General features: G+C 44.5%; 1 non-coding gene across 1 annotated transcript; it reads left to right on the forward strand.

Moving 5' to 3' along the window:
- The first annotated feature begins 6510 nt into the window (after positions 1-6510).
- trnat-ugu (transfer RNA threonine (anticodon UGU)) lies at positions 6511-6594 on the forward strand. Its single transcript has one exon. It is a non-coding gene; the product is annotated as a tRNA-Thr (tRNA).
- Positions 6595-14535: the final 7941 nt, after the last annotated feature.

Genomic DNA, 14535 nt, shown 5'->3' on the forward strand with positions numbered 1-14535 from the left:
GCGGGGGGTATTGCGGTCGGGGTCGGTCCCGAGTCCCAGGGTCGCAAATTACAGTACCTGGAATATGCCTCGAGGTCCCGATGGGCCACTTCTAGGGAGCGAGCGAGGGCTGCAGCTTTGTCCAGGTCGAGGTCCTTTGCTTCAAGCAGTCTTTGCCGTGAGTAGTCGGATCGCAGGCCTTTCACGAAGGCATCGCGGACATTGTCTTCAGTATTTTCTGCCGCCGTTACCGCTTTAAAGTTACAGTCCCTGCCGAGTGCTTGTAGTGCCTGTAAAAATTCATCTACAGACTCTCTTGGCTGTTGCGGGCGGTATCTTAGTAGGTGTCTGGCATACATGGAATTTACCGGGCTCTGGTACTGTCGTTTCAGCCGGTTGATGGCATCCTCGTATGTTTTAAGGTCCCGGATGAGTGCGAATACTTTAGGGCTCACTTGGGCAGTCAGAACTCTTAGCTTGGATTTCTGAGGCACGCCGGATTCTCCCAGGTAGGACTCCAAACAGCTCAGCCAGTGTTCGAAGTCGAGGGCTGAGTTTGCTGCCTGTGGGTTTAGATCCAGGTACGGTGGTCGGAGGGCTCACAGCCAAGCCGGCTGCTGTGGCTGTTGTAGCTGGGCGTCTGGCTGGTCGTTTGTCTGCTCGTCTGGCTGCTCGTTTGGCTGCTCAAGTAACGACATTTTAAAATTTAGCCAATAAAATTGATATACCTATCAATTTATCCAATGAAAAGCGAAGAGTTAAGAAAGTAACTATAGGTTTTTATTGGCTAAATAACAGAGCCCACCCTCGTGGGTGATTGGATCCAACAAGGAGGAATACCAGCCAGTCGACCACCTTTATACCTGGGCAGGTAGGTGGAGCTGTGGGCGGAGTCAGCAGAGGTCAGCCCAGGTATAACAGCATGACAAGAGGCGACCTCGTATAGTGATACAACAGTGTGAACAGTGATAACCATAGAGTAACGATATAACAGTGATAACTATAGTGTAACGATAGTGAACGATAAAAGTGGTTTACCACACATATATCAAGGGTAATGCAAAAAAGGGTCCTTTAATCTTCATTAAGACTTTAAACAAAATTGGCAGAACGTTTTGGAGGACGAGTTAATGGAATGCTTCGAGACAGTTGTCGAGAACAATATTTTGAGCGAACTGGGGAACAATCTATTTTAGATTTAGTATTGTGAAATGAATCTGAGTTAATTAGTAATATTATAGTAAAGGATCATCTGGGTAAGAGTGATCATAATATGATAAAATTTCATATTAAATTTGAGAATGAAGCCTGAAGCTAGGTCATAAATTTAAACAAATGCAATTGCAGGGATATGAGGGGCAACTTTCGTAAAGTAGATTGAAAAATGTTGTTAAAAGATATGATGGTTCAAAGCAATGGCAAACATTTAAATTAATAATTAATAATTCTCAACGAATGTAAAATCCCTAGGGAATAATAACACTCCACTTGAACAGTTGTCCAACAATGGCTAACTAGAGAAGTTAAGGATAGTATTAGATTAAAAGAAGAGTTTTACAAAGTTGCCAAAATGAGAGCAATCCAATGGATTAGGAGATTTTAAAAATTCAGCTGAGGATGGTCAAGAGATTGATAAAGAGGAAGAAAATAGAATATGAGAGTCAACTAGAAAGAATTATAAAAATAAATTGTAAATTTTTAATGTACGTAAAAAAGAAGCGATGAGCACATATAAACATTGGTCCCTCAGAGGCAGAAAGAGCAGAATTTATAATGGGGACAAGGAAATGGTATGGAAGTTAAACAAATATTTTGCATCTGTCTAAACAGTAGAAGGCTCAAGTAACATACCAGAAATTGTGGATAACAAAAGGTTTAATGAGCATGAGGAACTTAAAGGAATTAATATTATTAAAGAAGAAGTAATGGTTAATTTAATGGGACTAAAAGCAGACAAATCCCCTGGAGCTGATGGCCTACATCCTTTGTTTTTAACTGGAGTGGCTGCAGATATAGAGCAATAGAACTTTACAGCCAATGAAGTAATTCTTGAAGAGTAGCCACTTGCAGTGTAGAAAAGGCAGCAGCCGATATGTGCACAGGAAGCTTCCACAATCTGCCATGTGACAATAACTAGATCTTCTGCTGTAGTGATGACTGGTGAGGACACTGGCGATAATTCCCCTTCTTCGACATAGTGGGATGGGATCTTTTACATCCAACTCAGAGAAAGAGTCGGGGCCAACAGTTTAACATCTCATTTGAAAGACGGATCTTCCGAGAGTGTAGCACACCCTCAGTATTACACTGGAGGGTCAGCCTAGATTTTTGTCCTCAATCTCCGGAGTGCGACTATGAATTCACAGCTTTCTGACTTAGATGCGAGGGTGCTACCAAATGACCACAGCTGACACAAAGCAGCTGTTAGCAGGGTTTGGTTTGGATCTTCCAGAATTTCCCAGATGCGAGAAAGGTCCCACTGCATTGGAAGGCAGGAAATGTTACCCCGCTTTTCAAGAATGGATGGAAAGAGAAAACAGGGAACTAGAGGCCAGTTACCCTGAAATTGGTCATCAGAAAAATGCTAACATCTATTACTGAGGAGGCGGTAACAAGGCAGTTGGAAAATCGAAATATTATTAGACAGAATCAACACGGTTTTATGAAAGGGAAATCGTTTTTGAGAAATCTATTAGAGTTTTTTTAGGGTGCAACTAGCAGGGTAGATAAGGGGGAACCAGTGGATGTAGTATATTTGGATTTTCAGAAATCATTCGATAAGGGGCTAACCAAGAGTTTCTTACACAAGATTAGTGCTCATTGGATTGGGTGTAATATATTACTATGTACTGGGGATTGGCAAACGGACAGAAAGCAGAGAGCAGGAATTAACGGATGGTTTTCAGAACTGTCAGTGGGGTGGGGAGCCACGGTGCCGTGTAGATACGGGGCCGTTCTCTCCGGGCAAGGTAGGTTCTGGGACTGACAGCACATCCCTTTTAAACAGACACAGAATGATCCGGGACTGACAGCACATCCCTTTTAAGCAGAAACAGAATGATCCGGGACTGGCAGCATGTCCCTTTTAAACAGACACAGATTGACCCGGGACTGACAGCACATCCCTTTTAAACAGACACAGAATGACCCGGGACTGACAGCACATCCCTTTTAAACTGACACAGAATGATCCGGGACTGACAGCACATCCCTATTAAACAGACACAGAACGATCCGGGACTGACAGCACATCACTTTTAAACAGACACAGAATGATCCGTGACTGACAGCATGTCCCTTTTAAACAGACACAGAATGACCCGGGACTGACAGCACATCCCTTTTAAACAGACACAGAATGACCCGGGGCTGATGGCACATCTCTTTTAAACAGACACAGAATGATCCGGGACTGACAGCACATCCCTTTTAAACAGAAACAGAACGATCCGGGACTGACAGCACATCCCTCTTAAACAGACACAGAATGACCCGGGACTGACAGCACATCCCTTTTAAACAGACACAGAGTGATCTGGGACTGACAGTACATCCCTTTTAAACAGACACAGAATGACCCGGGACTGACAGCACATCCCTTTTAAACAGACACAGAATGATCCGGGACTGACGGTACATCCCTTTTAAACAGACACAGAATGATTCGGGACTGACAGTGGATCCCTTTTAAACACACACAGAATTAATCACTTTCGTACTGGGACAAGCAAGTCGTTTGCATCATTCAGTCCAAAAAATCTGTTGGTTAGGAAATTCTTGAATTGATGAACCACAGGCAGCCTTCAGTTTTTTGTAAAGAAACAAACTTTCTAACATGCACCGTGCAAATTCACCCACCAGGGCGCACACTCGCCTTTACTTACACTGCAGACATGCTTACATGCACCGTGCCTGTTAACCCACCAGGTGGGGCACATTCGCCATCATTTTTAAAGTATACTTATATTAATAGCAATTTTTGTTAAACAAGTATATTATTTTCCCCTAATACCCTGGTCTAGCAAAAGTCTATCGATCTCAGTTATACAATCATTAAATGATCCAGCAACAACTACCTTTTGTGGGAGGGAGATCCACACTTCGACCTTTCTTTGTATGAAAAAATGTTTCCTAATTTCTCTCTTGAACGGCCTGGTTCCTATTTTAAGGTTAGGTCCCCTTGACCTAGACTCTACCACCCCACCCCCCCTGCCCCCCATCCCTCACCCCAGTGGAAAACGTTTCCTTCTGTCTACTCTATCAATTACCTTCAATATCCTAAATATCAGAATCTGCCCACATGGCAGACTGATAAGACAGGTAAACGCCCAAAGGATCCAAGCAAAGTGGCAAGTTGGAAGCAAAGGGTAGTGGTCGATGGGAGTTGTGTTACTGGAAGGCAGTTAAGTGGGATTCGGGAGGGTTCATTACTAGGTCCCTTGCTTTTTTGTTACATATCACTGATTTAGACTTCAATGTAGGATTAAGAATTTTGCAGATTTTATATAAACATTGTCCATGTGGTTGTTAGTGAGGAAGAAAGCTCCAGACTGCAGGACGTTATCAATGAATTGGTCAGGTGGGCAGAAAAGTGTCAAATGGAATTAAATTCGTAGAAGTGAGAGGTAATGCATTAGGAGAGGGCTAACAGGACAAAGGAATACACAATAAATGGTAGGATATTGAGGAGCGTAAAAGAACAGAGGGACATTGGAGTGCATGTCCACAGGTTCATGAAGGTCGGAGTGCTGGTAGATAAGGTGTTTAAGGAGGCAATAGCAAAAGACAGCGGATGCTGGAAACTGAAATAAAAACAAAAAGTATTGGAAATAGTCAGCAGGTCATTATTTCAGATTGCCTGCTGAATATTTCCAGCATTTTCTGTTTTTATTTCAGATGAGCTGCTGAATATTTCCAGCAGTTTCTGTTTTTATTATTGGTTATAAAGCCCTAGGGAATATTTTCCTTTATTAGGCGGCAGGCGGTTAAGAAGGCAAATGGTATGTTGGCCTTCATAGCGAGAGGGTTTGAGTACAGGAACAAGGATGTATTGCTGCAGTTGTACAGGGCATTGGTGAGACCACATCTTGAGTATTATGTGCAGTTTTGCTCGCCTTATCTGAGGAAGGATGTTCTTGCTTTGGAAGGAGTTCTGCAAAGATTCACCAGGCAGATAGCAGGGATGGCAGGAATGATGTATGACGAGAGATTGGGTGGATTGGGCTTATACTCACTGGAGTTTAGAAGAATGAGAGGGGATCTCATTGAAACGTATAAAATTCTGAGAGAACTGGACAGACTAGATGCAGGAACGATGTTCCCGATGGCCGGTGTATCCAGAGCCAGGGGTCACAGACTAAGGATAAGGGGTAAGCCATTTAGGACAGAGATGAGGAGGAATTTCTGCATCCAGCGAGTGGTGAACCTGTGGAATTCTATACCACGGAAGGCAGTAGAGGCCAATTCATTAAACATATTCAAGAAGGAGTTGGATATATTTCTTAAGGCGAAAGGGATCAACGGTTATGGGGAGAAAGCAGGGACCGGGTACTGAATTTGAATGATCAGCCATGATCGCATTGAATGGCGGAGCAGGCTCGAGGGGCCGAACGGCCTACTCCTGCTCCTATCTTCAATGTTTCTATGTTTCTATTAGCCAAGGCATAGAATTCAAGAACAGGATTGTTATGCTTGAACAGTATAAAACACTAGTTAGGCCACAGCTAGAGTACTGCAGACAGTTTTGGTCACCACAGTACAGGAAAGATGTTATTGCACTAGAGAGGGTACCGAGGAGATTTACTAGGATGTTTCCATAACTGGAAAATTTTTGCTATAAGTAAAGATTGGATAGGGTTGGGTTGTTATCTTTGGAGCAGAGGAGGTGGGGGGAAGACATAATTGAGGTGCATAAAATTCTGAGGGGCCAAGATACAGTGGATAGGAAGGACCTATTTCCCTTAGCAGAAATGTCAATGATTAGGGGCGTAGATTTAAAGTAACTGGTAAAATGATTAAAGAGGAGTTGACAAGAACCATTTTCACACAGAGAGTGGAGCGGATCTGGAAGTCACTGCCGATCACATTAATAGAAAGCACTATGGATATGTACTTGAAGTGCTGTAACCTACAGGGCTACGCACCCAGAGCTGGAATGTGGGATTAGGCAAAACATCTTTTTCGTCCGGCAAAGACACGATGGGCCGAATGGCCTCCTTCTCTGGCGTAAATTTCTGTATTTCTATGATCTCTGCCCTTAATCTTCAATATTCCAGGGTACACAAGCCTAGTTTATGTGATCTCTGCTCATAGTCTAACCATTGGAACCCTGGTAACACACGCGTGAATCTGCACCGCACTCCCTCCAAGGCCAATTTTTCCATTCTAATGTGCAGTGCGCAGAACTGTACACAGTGGCCTAACCAGGCCTCTGTACAGCTGTCACACAACTTCCTTCCATTTATATTGTGCAGGGCAGTTGTCTAATAGTTTGCACAGGTAATTTCACTGTTGAAAGGTTGAATTTGCACAGCTGTGATGGCCGAGTGGTTAAGGTGTTGGACTTGTAAATCTAATGGGGGTTTCCCCACGCAGGTTCAAACCCTGCTCGCAGCGATTCTACAGCAAATTCTTTATTTTATTTAATCGGTTCACTGGCCCCGAAACTGATCAGAATTCCCTCCACTGCACGTTATTACACTGAATAACCCAAAGCTGTTGTTCCAATTGGAAACACTAATTTATTATCAATTAGAAATTGTGGATTTGTTTGAAGCTATTTGCAAAGATCAGTGAGAAATTTGCACATAAGACAACATGTAAAGATTCCATTTAATAAAGAACCCTGCAATGTTTGGAAGGAAAAGAGTGGAAAAGCGGTTTGGTTTTCTAAAGTTGAACATGAATTAAAAAGTGTGTAAAATAACCACGACAGGAATCGAACCTGCAATCTTCTGATGGCATCAGAACTTACACTGAAGTCAAACACCTTATCCATTAGGCCACGCAGCCACACAAATATGCACTAAACAAATCCTAATAATGAGTGATTAAACTCCGTCATTGTGTTCATTTCAATAACAGCAGAGAATGCTGGAAACACTCAGCAGGTCAGGCAGCATCGAGCGAGGGCGAAACAGAGTTAAACTTTAAGGTCGAACCCTTCGTCAGAACTGGAAAAGGTTAGGGAAGAGGGATTTTTAAGCAGCGGTGGGTGGAGGCGAGATAAGAACAAAGGAAATGTCTGTGATAGAATGGGAGGCAGGAGAGATTGACTTACAAAAGGGATGATTGTGCAAGGCAATAGGAGAGGTAATAGGACAAGTTAACGAATAACAGATGGCTCAAGATGAGGTGTGAATGATTATGGCAGAAACATTAACAACTGTCATGTGAGGAAACATGAGAACCAATTAAGAAAATAAAAGAAATACAGGGGCCAATTTATCGTCTGAAATTGTTGAACTCGGTGTTAAGTCCAGAAGGCTGTAAAGTGCCTAACAGAAAGATGAGGTGCTGTTCCTCGAGCTTACATAGAGCTTCATTGGAACAGTGTAACAGGCCAAGGAAGGAGAGATCAGAAAGGGAGTGGAGCAGACAATTATAGTGACAGTTGACCGGAAGCTCTGGGTCACACTTGCCGACTGTTCTGCAAAGCGGTCACCCAATCTCCATTTGGTGTCACAATGTAGATTCAGCGAATACATCATACTAAATTGTAAGAAGTGCATGTAATCGCTGATTCACCTGGAAGGAATGTTTGGTGCCCTGGGCGATGGGAAGGAAGGAGGTAAAAAGGGCAGGTGTTGAATCTGCTGCACTTGCATGGGATGGTGCGGGGCAAAGGAGAAGGGGTGTTGGGGTGATAGAGGAGTGGACCAGGCTGTCATGGAGGGAGCGGTCCCTTCGAAATGCTGAAAGGGAGGAGGGGAAGATGTGTTTGATGGTGGGATCATGCTGGAGGTGGTGGAAATGGCGCAGGATGATTCGTTGAATGTGGAGGCGGGTGGGGTGAAAGGTGAGGGCAAGGGGGGAGCCCTATTATGTTTCTGGGAGTGAGCGGAAGGGGTGAGAGCTGCCGTGCGGGAAATGGAACAGACTCGGTCGAGTGTCATGTCAACCATGGTAGAGGGTGATCCTCAGTTGAGGAAAATGTAAGACATACCGGAAGCACTGGTATGGAAGGTGGCCTCATCAGAACAGATGCAACAGAGACAGATAAACTGGGAGAATGGAATAGAATGGAATGGATAAATCCCCAGGGACTGATAATCTACATCCTAGTGTACTTAAGGAAGTGGCCCTAGAAATAGTAGATGCATTGCTGGTCATCTTCCAAAATTCGATAGACTCTGGAACAGTTCCCATGGATTGGAGGGTAGCTAATGTTACCCCACTATTCAAAAAAGGTGGTAGAGAGAAAGTGGGGAATTATAGACCGGTAAGCCTGACATCGGTAGTGGGGGAAATGCTATGTGGATGTGGTGTATTTGGACATTCAGAAGGCTTTTGAGAAGGTCCCACACAAGAGATTAGCGTGTAAAGTTAAGGCACATGGGATTGGGTGCAAGCTACTGACTTGGATAGTTAACTGGTTGGCAGACAGGAAGCAAAGAGTTGGAATAAACGGGTCTTTTTCCGAGTGGCAGGCAGTGACTAGTGGGGTACCACAGGGATCGGTGCTAGGACCCCAGTTATTTACAATATATATTAATGATCTAGACGAGGGAACTAGATGTAATATCTCCAAGTTTGCAGATGACACAAAGCTGGGTGGGCATGTGTGCTGTGAGGAGGATGCCGAGAAACTCCAGTATGATTTGGACAGGTTGGGTGATTGGGAAGAAGCATGTCCGATCCAGTATAATGTGGATAAATGCGAGGTTGTCCACTTTGGTGGCATAAACAGGAAGGCAGATTATTATCTGAACGTCAATAGATTGGGAGAAGGGGAAGTGCAACTAGACCTGGGTGTCCTTGTGCACCAGTCGCTGAAGGTAAGCATGCAGGTGCAGCAGGCGGTTAAGAAGGCAAAAGGTATGTTGGCCATCGTAGCGAGAGGGTTCGAGTACAGGAACAAGGATGTCTTGCTGCATTTGTACAGGGCCTTGGTGAGAGCACATCTTGAGCATTGTGTGCAGTTTTGGTCACCTTATCTGAGGAAGGATGCTCTTGCCATGGAGTGAGAGTAGTGAAGATTCACCAGACTGATACCTGGGATGGCAGGAATGACATATGAGGAGAGATTGGGTCGATTGGTCTTATACTCGCTGGAGTTTAGAAGAATGAGAGGTGATCTCATTGCTACTTATAAAATACTAACAGGACTAGACAGACTAGATGCAGTAAGGATGTTCCCAATGGCTGGGGATTCCAGAACCAGGGGTCACAGCCTAAGGACAAGGGGTAAGCCATTTAGGACAGAGATGAGGAGGAATTACTTCATCCAGAGAGCGGTGAACCTGTGGAATTCTCTACCACAGAAGTCAGTGGAGGCCAATTCATTAAATATATTCAAGAAGGATAAGATATATTTCTTAAGGCTAAAGGGATCAAGGGATATGGGGAGAAGGCAGGGACAGGGTACTGAATTTGGATGATCAGCCATGATCAAATTGAATGATGGAGCAGGCTCGAGAGGCTGAATGGCCCACTCCTGCTCCTATCTTCTATGTCTCTATGTTTCTAAGAGCCCTTACAGCAAGCGTGGTGGGAGGAAGTGTGGTCCAGGTAGCTGTGGGAGTCAGTGGGCTTATAGTGGATGTTGGTCGATAGCCTATCCCCAGAAATGGAAACAGAGAAGTCGAGGAAGGGAAGGGAAGAGTCGGAGATGGACCATGTGAAGGTGAGGGAAGGGTGGAAATTGGAGGCAAAGTGAAAGAAATTATCTAGTTCAGGGCGAGAGCAGGAAATGGCACCAATACAATCAACGATGTACCGGAAAAAGAGGTGAGGAAGGGGACCTGAGTAGGACTTGAACAAAGAATGTTCCACATATCCCACAAAAAGGCAGGCATAGCTAGGGCCCATGCAGGTACCTACAGCAACACCTTTAATTTGGAGAAAGTGAGTGGAATCAAAGGAGAAGTTGTACAATGAGAGAACAGGTGCAGCCAGGCGGACAAAGGCGGTGGTGGATGGGGACTGGTGGGGCCTCTGTTCAAGGAAGAAGTTGAGCCGCTTAAGGCCGTCCTGGTGGTGGATGGAGGTGTAGAGGGAATGGACATCCAGAGTGGAAAGGAGACGTTTGGGGCCAGGAAACTGGAAACTGTTAAAATACGGAGGGTATTGGAAGAGTCGCACATGTAGGTGGGAAGGGACTGGACAAGTCGAGAAAAAATAGAGTGAAGATAGGAAGAAATCAGTTCTGTGGAGCAAGAACAGGCTGCAACAATTGGTCAACCAGGGCAGTCCTGTTTGTGGATCTTGGGAAGGATGTAGAAGTGGGCAATGCAGTGTTGAGGATCTGAGAGATTGGCGGCCATGGGGGGAAGATCTCCAGAGGAGATGAGGTCAGTGACAGTCTTGGAAACAATTGCTTGATGTTCAGTAGTGGGGTCATGGTCCAGGGGGAGGCAGGAGGAGCTGGCAGAGAGTTGCCGTTCAGCCTCCGGATGGTAGCGGTCGGTTCTCCAAACAACAACAGCACCATCTTTGTCAGCAGGTTTAATAACAATGTTAGGGTTGGATTGGAGAGAACGGAGTGGTGCAAGTTCAGAGGGAGATAGGTTGGAGTGGGTGAGGGGAGCAGGGAACTGGAGATGGCCGATGTCATTTCAGTCTCATTCTTTGCACTCCAAACCAACAGAAAGAGTAGACAATGGTAATGCAGTAGGTGTAATTTATCTGGATTTTCAGAAGGCCTTCGATAATGTACCCCATAATAGACTGATGAACAAGGTCATAGAATCCGGAGTCAGGCGAGAAGTAGTGGAATGTATTGCTGGCTGGCTTAAGGAGAGAAGGCAGATAGTCCGACTGCCGGGTAGTTTATTCACAGTGGCAGAAGGTGGGTAGTGGTGTTCCACAAGTATCTGAGCTGGAGCCACTGCTGTTCCCAATTTATATTAACGATTTAGACTTAGTGATCAGAAACACAATTTATAAATTTGCAGATGACACCAAATTGGGGGGGATAGTCAATACTGAGGAGGACTTCAACAAGTTACAGGAGGACATTAATAAACTTGCAGAATGGGCATAGACTAGGCAAATGAATTTGAACACAGATAAGTGTGACGTATTTCATTATGTTAGGAGAATAGGGAGGTCACTTATTTCTTGGCGGGTGCAAGTCTAGGTGGGGTAGAGGAACAAAGGGATCTCGGAGTACAAATGCACAAATCACTGAAAGTTGTTACACAGGTTAACAAGGCCATATATAAAGCAAACCAAGCACTACGGTTTATTTCTAGAGGGATAGAATTGAAAAGTAGGGAAATTATGCTAAACCAGTACCAAACCTTGGTTAGACCAAGGGTACAGTGAAGATTTACAAGGAAGATACCAGAAATGTGAGGGTTTACATTTCAGGAAAGGATTAACAGGCTGGGTCCCTTTTCATTTGAAAAAAGAAGGCTGAGAAGTGAGCTAATAGAGATGTTTAAAATTATGAAAGGTTTTTACAGAGTGAATATAGAGAGAATGTTTCCACTTGTGGAGAAGAGCATAACTAGAGGCCATCAATATAAGTTAGTCAGCAAGAAATCCAATTGGGAATTCAGCAGAAACTTCTTTACCCAGAGAGTGGTGAGAATGTGGAGCTCGCTACCACAGGGAGTGGTTGAAGCGAGTAGTTTAGATGCATTTAAGGGGAGGCTAGGTTAGAACATGAGGGAAAAGTGAACAGAGGGTTATGCTGATAGATTTAGATGAGGAAAGACGGGAGGAGGATCGAGTGGAACATAAACGGTGGCATGGACTGGTTGGACCGAACGGTCTGTTTCTGGCAGTATGTTAATAATGAGTGATTAAACCCCGGGATTGTATTTATTTCAGTTCTATTCTTTGCACTCCAAACCAATCAGCGGCTGTGAACCGTTCACTGATTGAAATACGAGAAGTCCTGATGGATCTGGAATTGTTCATTTAATGTTCGAAACCTCCGCAGGTCATAACTCAGGATTTCCAGCTTTCGTTCAAAGTATTGCAGATCCCGTGTGAGTTTCCATCCAAACTTTTCAACAAATAACAAAATCAACAAACTACCCTCTCTACCAAAAATCAAATGGCCCGTACGGGGATCAAACCCGCGACCTTGGCACCACGCTCTAACCAACTAAGCTAACCAGCTGTCGGGTTTTGTTTATGTGCATAAGCTTATATTTTCGAGACTCTAGCTGACGATTTCCTGCATTAATCTTTCAGCATACAACCTGCAGTTGTCAATCATACACTATCCTATCGGCAAATACTGTACATATGTCACTCTGTGCCACACCTGACAACAGCCAACACAAGTGCCAGGCAATGGCCAGCTCCAACAAGCAAAAGTCTAACCAGCGCCCCTTCACATTCAACAGCATGACCATCACCGAATCCGCCACCACCATTACCAACAACAACTTGCATTTATATAGCACCATTAACGTAGTAAAACGTCCCAAGGCGCGGCACAGGTGTATTTTCAGACAAAACATTTGACACCAATCCACATAAGGAGAAATTAGGGCAGGAGACCAAAAGCTTGGTCAAAGAGATAGGTTATAAGGAGCATCTTAAAGGAGGAAAGAGAGATGGACAGGTTTAGGCAGGGAATTCCAAAGCTTAGGGCAACAGGAAGGTTGAGCGATTATAATCAGGGATGCTCAGGAGGGCAGAATTAGAGGAGCGCAGATATTTCAGGGAGTTGTGGGGCTAAAGGACATTAAAGAGATAGGGAGGGGCGAGGCCGTGGAGGGAATAGAAAAGCAAAATATTATTAAAATGGAGAGAGACTACAGAATGTTGCGGTTAAGAGGGATCTGGGTGTCCTCGTACATGAAACACAAACAGTTAGCATGCAGTAATTAAGTAGGCAAATGGAAGGTTGGCCTTTATTGCAAGGGGCATGGAGTATAAAAGTAGGGAAGTCTTGCTACAACTGTACAGGTGAGGCCACGCATACATTTTTGTTCTTCTTATTTAAGGAGGGATATACTTGCATTGGAGACAGTTCAGAGAACGTTCTCTAGGTTGATTCCTGGGATGAAGGGATTGTCTTAGAGGAAAGGTTGAGCAGGTTCGGCCTACACTCATTGGAGGTTGGAAGAATGAGAGGTGATCTTATTGAAACATATCAGATTCTGAGGGGGCTTGACAGGGCAGATGCTGAGAGGCTGTTTTCCCTCATGGGGGAATCTAGAATCAGGTGGCATAGTTTCAGAATAAGGATTTGTCCATTTAAGACGCAGATGAGGAGGAATTTCTTCTCTCAGAGGGTTGTGAATCTTTGGAATTATCTACCCCAGAGAGCTGTGGAGCCTGAATCATTGATTATATTCAAGGCTGAGATAGACAGATTGTTGAACTATCGGAGAGTCAAGGGTTAAGGGGGAACAGGCAGAAAAGTGGAGTTGAGGCCTAGATCAGATCAGCCATGAACTTATTGAATGGTGGAGCAGGCTCGAGGGGCCAAATGGCCAACTCCTGCTCCTATTTCTTATGTTCTTATGTTCTTATAAGGGCAGCAGGTGCATGGGAACACAATAACCTCCAAGTTCCCCTCCAAGTTACACACCATCCCGACAGAAAATATATCACCATAACTTCATCGTCACTAGGTCAAAATCCTAGAATTCCCTCCCCAACAGTACTATTGCAGTACCTTCACCACATGGACTGCAGTGGGTCAAGAGGGCTTCTCACTACCACCTTCTCAAGGGCAATTAGGGATGGACAATTAATGCTGGCCTTGCCAGCGATGCCCAAGTCCTAGGAACAAATTACATTAAATTAAAATAGTCACAATTGGATGTGGCAGGATTGCAGAGCTTTGATCTGATCCGTTGGTTGTTGGATCGCTTCGCTCTGTCTACACATGCTATTTCCATAGCTTAGCATGTGTGTAGTCCTGTGTTGTAGCTGCATGAGGTTGGCACCTCATTTTAGGTATGCCTGGTGCTGCTCCTGAAATGCTCTTCTACACTCCTCATTGAACCAGGGTTGGTCCCCTGTCTTGATGTTAATGGTAGGGTGAGGGATATGCCAGGTCATAAGGATACAGATTGTGGTGGAACACAATTCCAAAACTGAGGCCCCCTCTGCTCTCTCGGGTGGACAAAGAAAATCCCATGGCACGATTGGAAGAAGAGCAGGGGGTGGTGAGGTTTACCCCGGTGTCCTGTAGCCAATATTTATCCGCAAATCACCATCACTAAAACAGGTTACCCTCGATTATCACATTGTGGGAGCTTACTGTGCGCAAATTGGCTGCTGCTGTTTTTCCAACATTACAACAGCGACTACAACTTCATTGCCTGTAAAGCGCTTTGAGACGTCCTCAGGTGAAAGGCGCTGTAGAAATCAGAGTCTTTCTTTTACAGCCTTCGAAGTCACAGAATCACAGAAACCCCACAG

The sequence above is a fragment of the Somniosus microcephalus genome, unplaced genomic scaffold, assembly GCF_052327205.1.
Source record: "Somniosus microcephalus isolate GS21.2 unplaced genomic scaffold, FLI_Smic_1.0 unresolved_chr8, whole genome shotgun sequence".
Taxonomy (NCBI): Eukaryota; Metazoa; Chordata; class Chondrichthyes; order Squaliformes; family Somniosidae; genus Somniosus; species Somniosus microcephalus.